This window comes from Rhinopithecus roxellana, chromosome 11, assembly GCF_007565055.1.
Source record: "Rhinopithecus roxellana isolate Shanxi Qingling chromosome 11, ASM756505v1, whole genome shotgun sequence".
Classification (NCBI taxonomy): Eukaryota; Metazoa; Chordata; class Mammalia; order Primates; family Cercopithecidae; genus Rhinopithecus; species Rhinopithecus roxellana.
The window spans coordinates 19,917,236-19,929,401 of record NC_044559.1 but is presented as its reverse complement, the minus strand read 5'-3'; positions in this window follow the sequence as shown (position 1 = coordinate 19,929,401).

The window sequence follows — 12,166 nt, the reverse complement described above, 5'->3', positions numbered from 1 at the left end:
TATGGATTACAGTTAAGCCAAACTTAAGCAAAAGGTATCAAAGATGAGATTGGTGGGAACAGATGGATCTTAGAGGTATCACATTAAGGAATTCAAAAGTTTTACAACTTTCACTTAGGCCATGGGAAGGAGAGTGGTACATAGAATATTGCCTCTAGGAGAGATGAACTTACTATGCAGTCTTGCCTTTTTTAAAGATTCTCAACCATGGCACCACTGGCCCATTTGGGGCCAGATCATTCGTTTTAGGGGCCTCACATGTGTATTGTGGGTTGTTTAACAGCACTGCTGGCTTCCACCTATTATATGCCAGTAGCACCTCCCCAGTTGCAACAACCAAAAATGTTAGCAGATGTTGCTGAATACACTCTGGGGAGGCAAAATTTCCCCCGGTTGAAAATTAGGGGAATTTTGTGCAGAAAGTGGGAATGGCTGGACAATTCCTTTTCCTTTCCTCAAAGCTGTTCAATATTTGAATCTTCCATGAACTCTCTTTGGGACAGACAAATTTTCTTTATTTGATTTGCTATGGCCACTCGGAATTTATTTACGATTTTCATCTCCATCTTCTAATGCCCTTTTCACGTTTTGTTTTGTTTTGCTTTTTTTTTTTTTTTTCAAAATTACCCCACATTCTCCCAGTCATCATTTTAGATGATAGTCTCCTCATGGCCATAACTCTCCTGTATTGTTTGTTTGTTACACCTTCCTAGCCTTTTAGTCTTTCTCTACACAGTAATAGCCAAATCAATACTATGCATACCTGAACATTCCAAGTGTGTCTAGTCCAATATAGAAACTCTTTGGTATCTTGATAGAAACACTGATCAAGTCCTAGTCACAGATGCTTTTCTTCCTATTTATCTGCATATTTCTATCTGGATTCAAAAAGCATTATACAGTCTGTTCTGTTACATTGTGTTTCCTTAAAGTAAAACATTTCATACTGATTGGCAAATAGGGATATAATGTCAAACAATGTATAAGTCATGTTGGCTCATTTTTTCCCCACCTCTTTAATAGTTGGCCCCATGAAATAACAGTAATTGAATTCAAAGTACATGAGCACAGCTGAATACAGCAGTCAGCTGAGGATTGTAATATTGTACACAATGACTTTTCACTCTATGTATTTCATCTTGCCTCAATTTGGCTTCATGCTGTCCCTTAAAGTTTTAATTATATGTTTCGCCTCATCCACGTGCACTTTTTCCTTGAACTCGTAAGTTTCAACCTTTCCTTACACAGGCTTCTATCAACAAATATTCATCCCCTAGCCCCTTTATTTTTATAGGTAAAATCTTCTACATACTGTAGTATTCCTTCATTCATTTGTAATTTAACATTCCTTTTAACATGCTAGTGTTTTCATCATCATTTATTATTTATTAATATATTTCTCCGATTACAAAGTTACACAGGTTATGAGTGAGCTGCTTGATCCCAAATTTTTCCTTAAGGCTTGTGATAGTGCTTCATTATGTGGAAATAGAGGAAATATTTTCAGGAATGTATGTATTGGTTTTTAACAGAAACACCTGAACTTGAAAAATACCTTAAAAGTGATTTCATCCAACTTTCATTTTTCACCCATTTTGTAAATACAAAAACTGAGACCCATGGGTGATGATCGTGGTACAAGTTGTTTCTTGCTTGACTCTGGCCGTGACACAGCAGCATTTTGTATGCTGCTATAGTATATTCCCAAAGCTTAGATTTGCTGCTATAACTATCCTTCTTTCTTTTTTCTTTTATTTTGGCTTATTACCTTGTAAAAGAGTTCTGATACATTAGTGGTTTTTATTGAAAGCCATCTCCATCTGTTTTGGAAAATAGGCAATGTATAAATAGTAAATAAATAATGAACTGAGATGCAGAGAAGTTTTACAGCTTGTTGAAAACAGAGCTGGGACTAGAACCTAACTAACTTCCAATTCCCAGCCCAATCTTCTCTTCATAACATCCTGTCTCTCCCATGCATTCGTGGTTTCCCATTTTATATCATCATGGCCTTGAAGACTCAATAAGGAATCACCAAGGTGATGCCAGACTTACTTCCAAATGTTTCTTTCATTTACATGTCTAGATATGCCAAAGGTTAAGATCAGAGATATTCTGTTACTATCTAATGTAGACACAGAATTATTAACTAACCAATGGTACGGTCATCTTAGTTTTTGTTTGTTTGTCTGTCTAGAGTATTGGGTATACACAGTCCACAATCTCTTCAACTCTGATGAGGGAAATATCATTTACTCTTTGAAAGTTCACATAAAAATATAAAAATGAAAAGTTTCACATGGGTTTTATTAGCACGAATATCTAATTGGCCCAAGAAAAGGAAGAATTTACAAACATTTTATAGATTGGTCAACAGTTTCTCCCCAACTTCTTCTCATATGTTCATTTTTATTCTTTTATATTCCTTTGGAAAATATTTGACACACACAGAAATGAAGGATTCAGAAACAGCATTTTTTAAAAAGTTGAGAGCACCAGTGAAAGATTAAAGTGTGTTATCAGAGTTTAAGATAATAAATTGAATAAGGGGAAAATATTACAGTTTGCTCTGAGCCAAGTTAAACATAAAAAACAATAGAAGGAATATGACAAAAAAAATGATTTGACTTAGAACAAGTTTTGCAAATGTGATTCTCAGGCAGAGCATGGCCTACAGGTGGGCTTTGTTTGATAGGCATACAGTTGACCCACAAGGAGATTTTGTAAATCTAAATATCTTGCTGACATTACAAAACTGGAAGATTTTACACCATCATCTAGGTTTCTGACTGCCCCTAAAAATAGGAAAAACTGCATGCAAGGCCTATGTTTGAGCATGGTAAACATTGGCTAGAACTGAGATGTAGGGGACACCTTCTTGAAGGAGCATGTGATCCAGCTTTGTTCCCATCTCCATCACTGATTTTTGCTCCTGGACACTGAGCCTGGTCCTGATTGCCATCCTAATAATGTCACTTGTCTTGTTCCCATTGGTCTCTGCATACCTTAACCTTGTAATGGAGCCTTCCAAACTTTATTAAAGATAAACTTTCTTAGTGTCTCACTTTTTCCACCTACTCAATGTGTCAAATGTTAACCTATAATTACACCTGGAAGTCCAGCTTTCAGAGATGAAACCCAAAGAGTCAACATTTACTCTGGTTCATAAAGGCTTTTAAAACTCTTACCTTCTATTTCCACATACCTTGTTGCTTTCCTTTGATAAATCTTTTGCTGGTCCTGAACTGAAACTCACAGCATAGCATAGCACAGCACAAGCAGGGCTATAAATTTTTACTCAAGTGATGGGCTTCCTTTGAACCTGTCCTGACGTCGTCATTGCTAGCTCCAATTCCACATCCTGGCTTTCATTTCTTGGTACAGTGGTAAAATTTGAGGCTTGTCTAACAAAGTTACCACTAAAAAGAAAGGAAAAAAGGATATGGATGATAATTGTAATAAGGCATGGAAGATAAACTGCTTTTGAAACAAGAATTTTAAAAAGCTTCTTAATAATTTATGGTTAACTTCCAAATTGACTTTCAGTGTTAATTATAAGACTGTACTTGCAGCTTTGCAGTTTGAGTTACTCAAGGCACTTTCTCTGATTACCTTTGATTCTCAAAACTCTTCACATTGCTTCCATTACCACCTTTATTTCAGGTCACAGAGGTAATTTATTACTTCATTTTCTTTTTTAAAAAATCACCTTGCTGGGTTCCACCCTGGCTCCCCTTGAAACCTACAAATTATTTCATAAGCTGTTAGTGAATTCATTGATTTATTGCTGCTTTGGCTATTGGTCCCTAATATTTTCTTAGAAATTGTGCTTATTTGTTTCTTCTTAACTCTTTAGTATAGAAATTTTCAAAAGCACACAAAAGTAGAGGAAATAATATAGTAAATCCCTGTGTGCCTATCATCCAGCTTCAACAGTTAGCAACATATGACCAATCTGATTTTGACCCTCTTAGATGATATATTATGTAATTATATTTACCATACAGATATGTAATTTTATTTGTATTTCTGAGACCATAATGACTTCTATTAATCCGGCACATTATCATAACTAAAAATAATAACTTTATTAATCTAATTAACACTATTTGTTAATGCTGACGACATTATTATTACTAACTTTACTAGAATGGATTTCAACTATTATCCAAACTTTGTTCAAATTTCACCAATTATCCTGTGAATGTCTTTTTATACTAATTTTCATCGTTCATTTTGCTCTGTCATGGGCCCTCCCCGCTTTCCTTTTCTTTCTTTTTCATTCTTGCAAATTATATGTGGAAGAACCTGAGTTCACAGAATTTTTTTCAGAAAATCCTTCAGAATTTCCTGCATCCTAGACTTGGCTGATTACGTTCCAGTGGTGTTCTTAATGAGTTTATCTATCCTCTGCGTTTTCTATAAATTATCAATTTAATCAAGTGGCTTGGTCAGACCAGAAGACTTTGATTTTTTCAATGAGACTATTTCATAGGTTGTGGTGGATATTACCTATTTCATCATATTGGTAGAAACAATGTCTGGGTGTTTCTCCTTCTTATAATGTTAAGGGTGAGCATCACCTTCAGATGTTATCAATCTTATCTATCCATTATAAAGTTTGCCTTTGACTTTTACCTAAAAAGTTTTTGGCACGTTTCTTCCAGAGGCTGTGGAAAACAGGATTATAACAAAGAAATAAAATAACCCCCGTCAAACAGACAGAATACTGCACCTTCTGTTCAGCTTTAGAATTACTTTGGTATTAGGGACTCACCATCCTCTGTTGAAATTTTCTCTCTTGTTATCTTCCTGTGGTCTCTAGCTTTGCACCTTGTTTCTTCCAAAGCTCCTCTGCACAATCAGCTGTGTTGGGGACAGGCTGCTAGGTTAGAACCTGACTCTGTTTCTGCCCCTGAAGTCCACTCAGCATAAGAAAGGACTTGCTGCTTTCTAGGCTCCCTTACCAAGACCTGGGTAGGTCAGCAGCATCTCCTGACCCTTGCAGTCCAGAAAGTGGGATAAAAAACTGTAATCCTGTGAAATAGTTATGTAGATATTTTCATCCCCTTTTGGCAAATAAAAAATATATATAATGTAAAGAAAGTCAAAAGAGCTTTGCAAAAGATATACAGCAAGATAGGGAATGAGTTGAAATGTATTCCGCCTAGGGTAACCCTTCAAAGTGAGGCAATTATAAATTTAATGGATAGAGAAGGTTCATTCACTCTTGGGGAAATGGGCAATATCAAGCTGAGTTAATAACTTGAAGATTTTTAAAAAATCATTATTATCATCGTTATTGTTGTTTTTGTTGATATTTAGGATTGTAGCATTTTTTTTCTCTTTAATTCCTGCATTCCCTTCATCTCCCCAAGGGGAAGAGGTTTGTAATAGATTTCCTGTATGGCTCTGCCTTGAATCAAAAATGGACACATAAGGGGTAAATTTGCCTAGTCCCCTCCCTCTTCCTGCCATAGTTCTTGTCACCATCATTGTCATCACCATCATCAGTTAATGACTTTTTATTAATTCACTCAGCAATTGTTTAAGGCTCTGCTATGTACCAAGTATGAAAATTAATGGTGAAAAAAAACCTGGCATGCTACCTACTATCACAGAGCTTACAGTCTATTTGGGTGACCAGCAATAATTAAATATGAAAAAGAATGTGAAATTACAATATAAAACTTACCATGAAGAAAAGGCACATGGTACATAAGGGGAAGGCCCACTCAGACCTGTAGCATCAAGAAAGGCTCCTCCAGGAAGTGACATCTGAGCTGAAGGCTCAAAGATGAGCAAAGCTGGCTTGACAGAGAGGAGGTGAATGGCATCCAAGTGTGAGCAATAGTATGTGCAAAGGCCCTGTGGCAGGAAGGATAGTGGCTCATTAATGGAACTGAAACACGGAATGAATAAGTGGTGTATTTCTATAATGACGGAAGACTATGTAAGGGCTTGCTAAAACTGAAAAAAAAAAAAATTACTAATGTTAAAGGGAAGCCAAGAAAGAGTTTTATTATGCATCATCTGGTGTGATAAAAACAACTAGAGAAGCAATATAAAGAACTACTAAAAACATAGTGGTAACTGAGATCACCCCCAATGAATATCAGCCAAGAGATTAATTAATTGGACATCAGACAAAAGGCCAAGTAGGAATTTTATGGAAACCTAAATTTTTGTTGAGAACATCTGCTTTAGACAAATGTAAAGATTCATTCAATCAATAACAAATAAAAGTAGAAAAGATGATCTTATTCATGTAAGGGAGAGCGTATTACAAGAAATATCACTGATGTTAATTTGAATCTAATAAGAAAAATAGCCTTCCGTGTTCTGAGCCCTTCTAAATATTCTACAGTGAAAATTCCATTTGTACATATAAGTTATATTTGTATAGCACATTGGAGTAAACAGAGAAGGCTGTTACTGGGTAAAGATCAACCCCAGAGGGTTTAGGCTTCTGGAGGGGTTCAACATTTTAGCACATCTTTAAAATGTTTGTGGCATCCCAACTGAGAAGCTGTGCTCAGCAATATTGGACTAGAGAGACAGGAGGAGATGATAACCTGGGCTAGTTATGTGGTTCGGAGGGGATGGTTACTTGGGCTAGTTCTGTGGTTCTCAAACAATATTTCAATAGGCCTTTTGCAAGCACACTCAGGAGTTGCAATCATAAGGCTGAATTTCTTGGTCCTCTGTCCTCAATATAAGTAACGCTCTTATCATCTGTTTTACATATTGAGCATCAATGTCAGATTTTATTTGAAAAGAGGATTCTATTAAAAAATATATGTGAAATCCACAAGCCTTGTTATAGAGAAAGCTTAGGTCTGGGACTGGGATGGAGGAGGTTTGACTGCTTCTCTTCACTTGTACTAAATAAGTAGAGAAGTTTGGTAAGTCGCTTACTCTGGGGTTTGAGTTTCTTCAGCAGTCTTGGAAAGATATGCATATCTGTCCTGCACATCTTACAGGGATGTTGTGAAGACCTGGAAGTGTGACATTTGGAAAGTATTTTGCACAAGACAAATGCAAGACTTTCTTTTTCTCTCTTTCAAGTCATAAACATTACTTACAACAGAGGTTTATGGGGAATCAAAAATCACTTAGCTATCCCTAGAGAGAGAAAGTACTATCAGGGGACAAGCTGACATAAGAAATTTCAAAACTAATAACAGAAAACAACTTCCCTTGTGAGTCTGGCACACTGTGGGGGTTAAACACACACTTCCAAGGAAATCTGAGTGGTGGGCTGAAATACAGATGGTCCCCAACTTACAGCCGCTTGATTTATTATTTTGATTTTATGAGGATGCAAAAATGATATACATTCAGTAGAAATTGTACTTTGAATTTTAAATTTAAATTCTGATATTCTCCCAGGCTAGAAATATGCAGTATTACACTGCATATTTTGATGCTGGACAGTGGCGGCGAGCCCTGGCGCCCTGTCAGCCATGTGATCAGGAGGGTAAACAACTGATACTTTACAGTGTACTGTGTTGCCAGATGATTTTTCCCAGCTGTAGGATAATGTAAGTCTCATGAGCACATTTAAGGTAGGCTAAGCTAAGCTATGATGTTGGGTAGACTAGGTGTATTAAATGCATTACTGACTTAAGGTATTTCCAATGTAAGATGGGTTTATTGGTATGAATCCTAGCATACGTCCAGGGCCATCTGTTGGTCTCTAGGGACCTAAGGATAACATAAGCATTTCTCATCAAGATAGTTCAGCAGGTTCTGCTTGTGGCTAGGATGGGGACACTAGCGAAGTGATCTGCATCCCTGATTCCAATGTGTTTGAGAGATGTTTCCTATGATTGCTGGTATGTGCAAAGCCTGGGAGGAGACACACTAGGAGCTTCCTTTCCTGTGGACTGTTAGAAATCTGGACCTTTCAATAATATATCGCATAATAGTGCTTGTGTGAGCTCTCTGAGTTTTTCTGTTCAATGTAATTCTCTTTAAATTGGGCAGCCCAAAGAGTCATGCCACTTTATCTGCAGTTTTCAAGGTATTTCAGAATTCATCAGAAAGATGTAATCAATTTATCTTCCACAATTGACTTCCATGACTGGTCTATTTTAAGTAGAGTGGAAAAAACAAGTTATTTGGGTATATCATTACCTGGATAAAAATCCTTTATTTGCCTCTTAGTGGTTCTATGAATTTAACTATCTATTTTACCTACCTCTATTTGTATTCTCCTCTGTAAATAGGTGGAAATAATAAAAATTATTATTGTAATAAAATGGGTAAAAATCATCCTCATCACACTCATCATTGTCATTACCTACCTAATAGAATTATTGCAAAGATTAAAGGAGATAAGATACTCACTTTTGATTATAAAGGGCCATATAATGTTAAAAACTGAAGTTGTTCCCAGATAGTATTGTCCTGTATTTTGAGAGGTGCTCAAATGCAATCTAAGAGTATGTATTGTTCTTTTGTTTAGATTTCCCTTAAAAATTCTTTTAGTGAGTGAGTGTGATTATATCTTGACTATCTCATTTGGAGAAAAGGAATTCACATGCTGACATAAGTAGGTAAGGGATATGGAAATTATATCTTCAATAATAAAGGAACACCTAGTGATGTATTTTATAATAGGAATGAGCATTGGGAATGCCTTTTGTTCTTCTAAATTAAGGAATACCTTGGAGCAGATCTTTGTCTTTCTTCTATTTAGTACCCAAACTTCCTTTGGGAAATTTCTTCTGCTGGGACTGCCAACCACAGTTCTGAAAGTCTTTGGTACCTTTAGGATCCAGCCCTAGTCTAGCATAGGCCATGTCCAGACCATAGGGACTGATCCCAGGTTGAGCATGAGTTTTATGTTAGCAATCAGTATTTTCCCAAGTAGTTTTCATTTAGAGCTTAATAAAAGGCACTGTACCTTTTGATTTTGTTTCTGGGAATATATTAATAGGGTAGTGGAAGAAGGAATCTTCCCCGCAAGTAGTTGGAATTGAGACAAACGCAAAGAAAGAAGAGGGGTGAAGGTGAGCTCCAAGTTCCTACCCTTAGTTGTGCCAGAGACAAAGACCAATAAATGCATTTCTTTTCTATTTCTGATTTGAACCTGTGTTTTACTACCAATACTCCTTATTCATCAACATTTTTTTTTTTGAGACAGTGTCTCACTCTGTCACCTATGCTGTAGTGTAGTGGCATGATCTCGCTGTAGTGTAGTGGCATGATCTCGGCTCACTGCAACCTCTGCCTCCTGGGTTCAAGTGATTCTCCTGCCTCAGCCTCCCAAGTAGCTGGGACACAGGCATGCGCCACCACACCCAGCTAATTTTTTTGTATTTTTAGTAGAGACAGCGTTTCACCATGTTGGTCAGGCTGGTCTCAGACTCCTGACCTCATGTGATCTGCCCACCTCAGCCTCCCAAAGTGCTGGGATTACAGACGTGAGCCACCACACCCGGCCAATGGTCAACTTCTTATAGATAATATCTGTATTTGAATGCCAGTGTAGAGAAGAGAAAACTGTCTCTCTACCCTTTGAGGGTTTGATAATTAAGTCTATGAAATAAACTGACAGGTGGACAGATTAACAGGAGAAAAGTCATTTTAATTACATGCATACCTAAGGGAGTTCTACTTTGTATGTATATGAGACTCAAAAAAAAGGTCAGATGATTGAAACTTATAAAGTATCCTGAACTACAGAAAGAAACAGGGGCATGGGGATTCCCAGGGCAGGAGGTAGGGCATAGTGACATGAGTAATGGAAGGGTGAAAGAAGAGAATGCATGGTAAACAAAGGTTGTCTTGTTATGCAGCCAAAATGTCTCCTGAGTAATAAAAATGGTCTCTAAGCAGCCCTCAGAATAGGTGTAGTCTGTGGAAAAGTCTGATTTGTGTCAGACATGGATCTCTAGTCTCTTATTTTTTTATTTTAATTTAAAAAATTTTTAAAGACTGTGTCTTACTCTGTCACCCGGGGTGAAGTGCAGTAGAGCAATCAAAGCTTACTGCAACCTCACACTTCTTTCCTTAAACAATCCTCCCAACTCAGCCTCCTGAATAGTCACCTCTCTAATAAGTTCCTCTTCCCTGGTTAATGAGATTCCCAGGGAGGGAACTCATAACAATTGTATTATTTCTGGAGGACTTTTCTTTAGGCAGATACGGACATTTTGGAGAGACCTTTCATATGCATTAGGGGAAAAAGAAGGGCAAGAGACAGGAGGAAAGGAGAAGGTCAGAGAACATGGTTGTAGGGCTGCTTCTAAGGCCTTCCAATTTCCTTTAGTTCAAAGGATTCAGCATGCCAAAGCACCAGACTTTGGGTATTGTTTCTGAGCCCCAACACCAGTATTATATGATTATACAAGTATTTCTTATTGATGCTCTTCAGTATCTTGTACATGTATATATTTACTTTTACTCCAAACATCAGACTTTCCTGCAGGTGTGAATCGGTGCAAGTGAGGGTGGGAGTCCATGTGGGGCTGCCAATAAAGCATGGCTAAAAAAGAGAGTCATTATGTAATTGCTTGATGGGTTCTTCCTGACTGCCACACAGACAAAATCAATTCACTGAGACCAAGGCATTGCAGTAAAGACAGAGTTTAATTGATGCCAGGCTGACCACATGAGAAAGAATTATTACTCAAATTAGGCTCAATGGTGAGGGTTTTTACGGACAGTGGTGGGCAGAAGGCTAGGGAATGGGTGCTACTGATTGACTGGGGATTAAATCATTGGAGTATGGGAAATGGTCATTGTGTGCGGAGTCTGCTCTGGGCGGGGCCACAGGACTGACTGAGTCATGAGTCACAAGTCCAAGTGCGATCAGTCTGAAAGACATCTAAAAAAGCCAGTCTTCGGCTCTACAATAGTGATATTAATCCACGGGAACAACTGGGGAAATCACAAATCTTGTGACCTCCGGCCACATGGCTCCTGAGCAATAACAGATTATAGAAACTACACCTACATTTTAGCAGAAACCTCCTATTCTTGTGGCCTTTAATTAGTCTTACAAGGGAGTTTCAGCTCCAGAAGAGAGAGAGGATTAGTTTTAGGGAGGGTACATTGTTGTTGCAAACGTCCTCCTTAGTTCAGCTAAAACCGGGTTCTTGTCACATGACTAGGAAGGATTAGGCTCATGGGCACATATAAGGGTGAGAAAAAAATGAAATTTATTGGGTGAAAAGGAAAAAGAAAAAATCTCAGTAGAGCAAGAGGGAGTCCTGTTAACAGGCTCCTGCCCCAGCGATTGAATCCCAGGCCATGACCAGGAACTGAAGAGGCCAGGATCCTCCCCTGCTAAAAGGTGCCCATTTCTGGAGGTTCCACCTCATTCCCCCAGTGCACATGTGGGTGTTATTCTGAGAGTATCCGCTGGGAAAGGATGGGCTTCATCTGGGACCAGCAGTCCAATTTTCCAGCCTTCAGGCTGTTTTAGGCTTGAAGGTGGGGTTTTGCTGGGGACCCTTAGCTGTCTCCTGTCTCTATAATTATCATCCTTGCTCCAAAGTTAAATTTAAATTCTTCCCAAAGTTAGCTTGGCCTATGCTCAGGAATGACCAAGGGCAGCTTGGAGTTCAGAAGCAAGATGGAGTCGACTATGCCAGATTTTTCTCACTGTCAAAATTTTGCAAAGGCAGTTTAACTCATGTTATAAAGTAACTTTTAGGTATATCTGGTAAGAATTTTAATCCAATTTCTACCCAGGAAATAGAGCCCTTATTAGTAAAATACCTGTGCTGAGGCATGCATATTAAAGAGTTACGTTCCCAACAATCTGATTCTGAAAGTTAGTTTCTTGAGATAATATTATTATACTTTGAAATAAATAAATGCAATTGTAACATGATTCTTTCTTTGAAAAATAGCTAATGTGTCTTTATCATTTTCAACATATTATTCAGATATTGCTTCAGTTAGGGATCATGTTTGCAGTTCTCATGATTAATTTCCATAAGTTTAAATAGGAAGAGATTTGTTAGATGGTATTAAGTAGCTTATAACAATTTCTAGGAAGATTAGGGGATTATATGTGAATGCTACACTGATAGCAAGAACAACCAGGAGAAAAGGGGTTTTAGGGAAAATTCAATGGCCCCCTAGGCTTTGGGTTGGAGCCTGTGATACTCTGGGTCTGGTGACCAAACTTTTACCATAGTTGCCATAA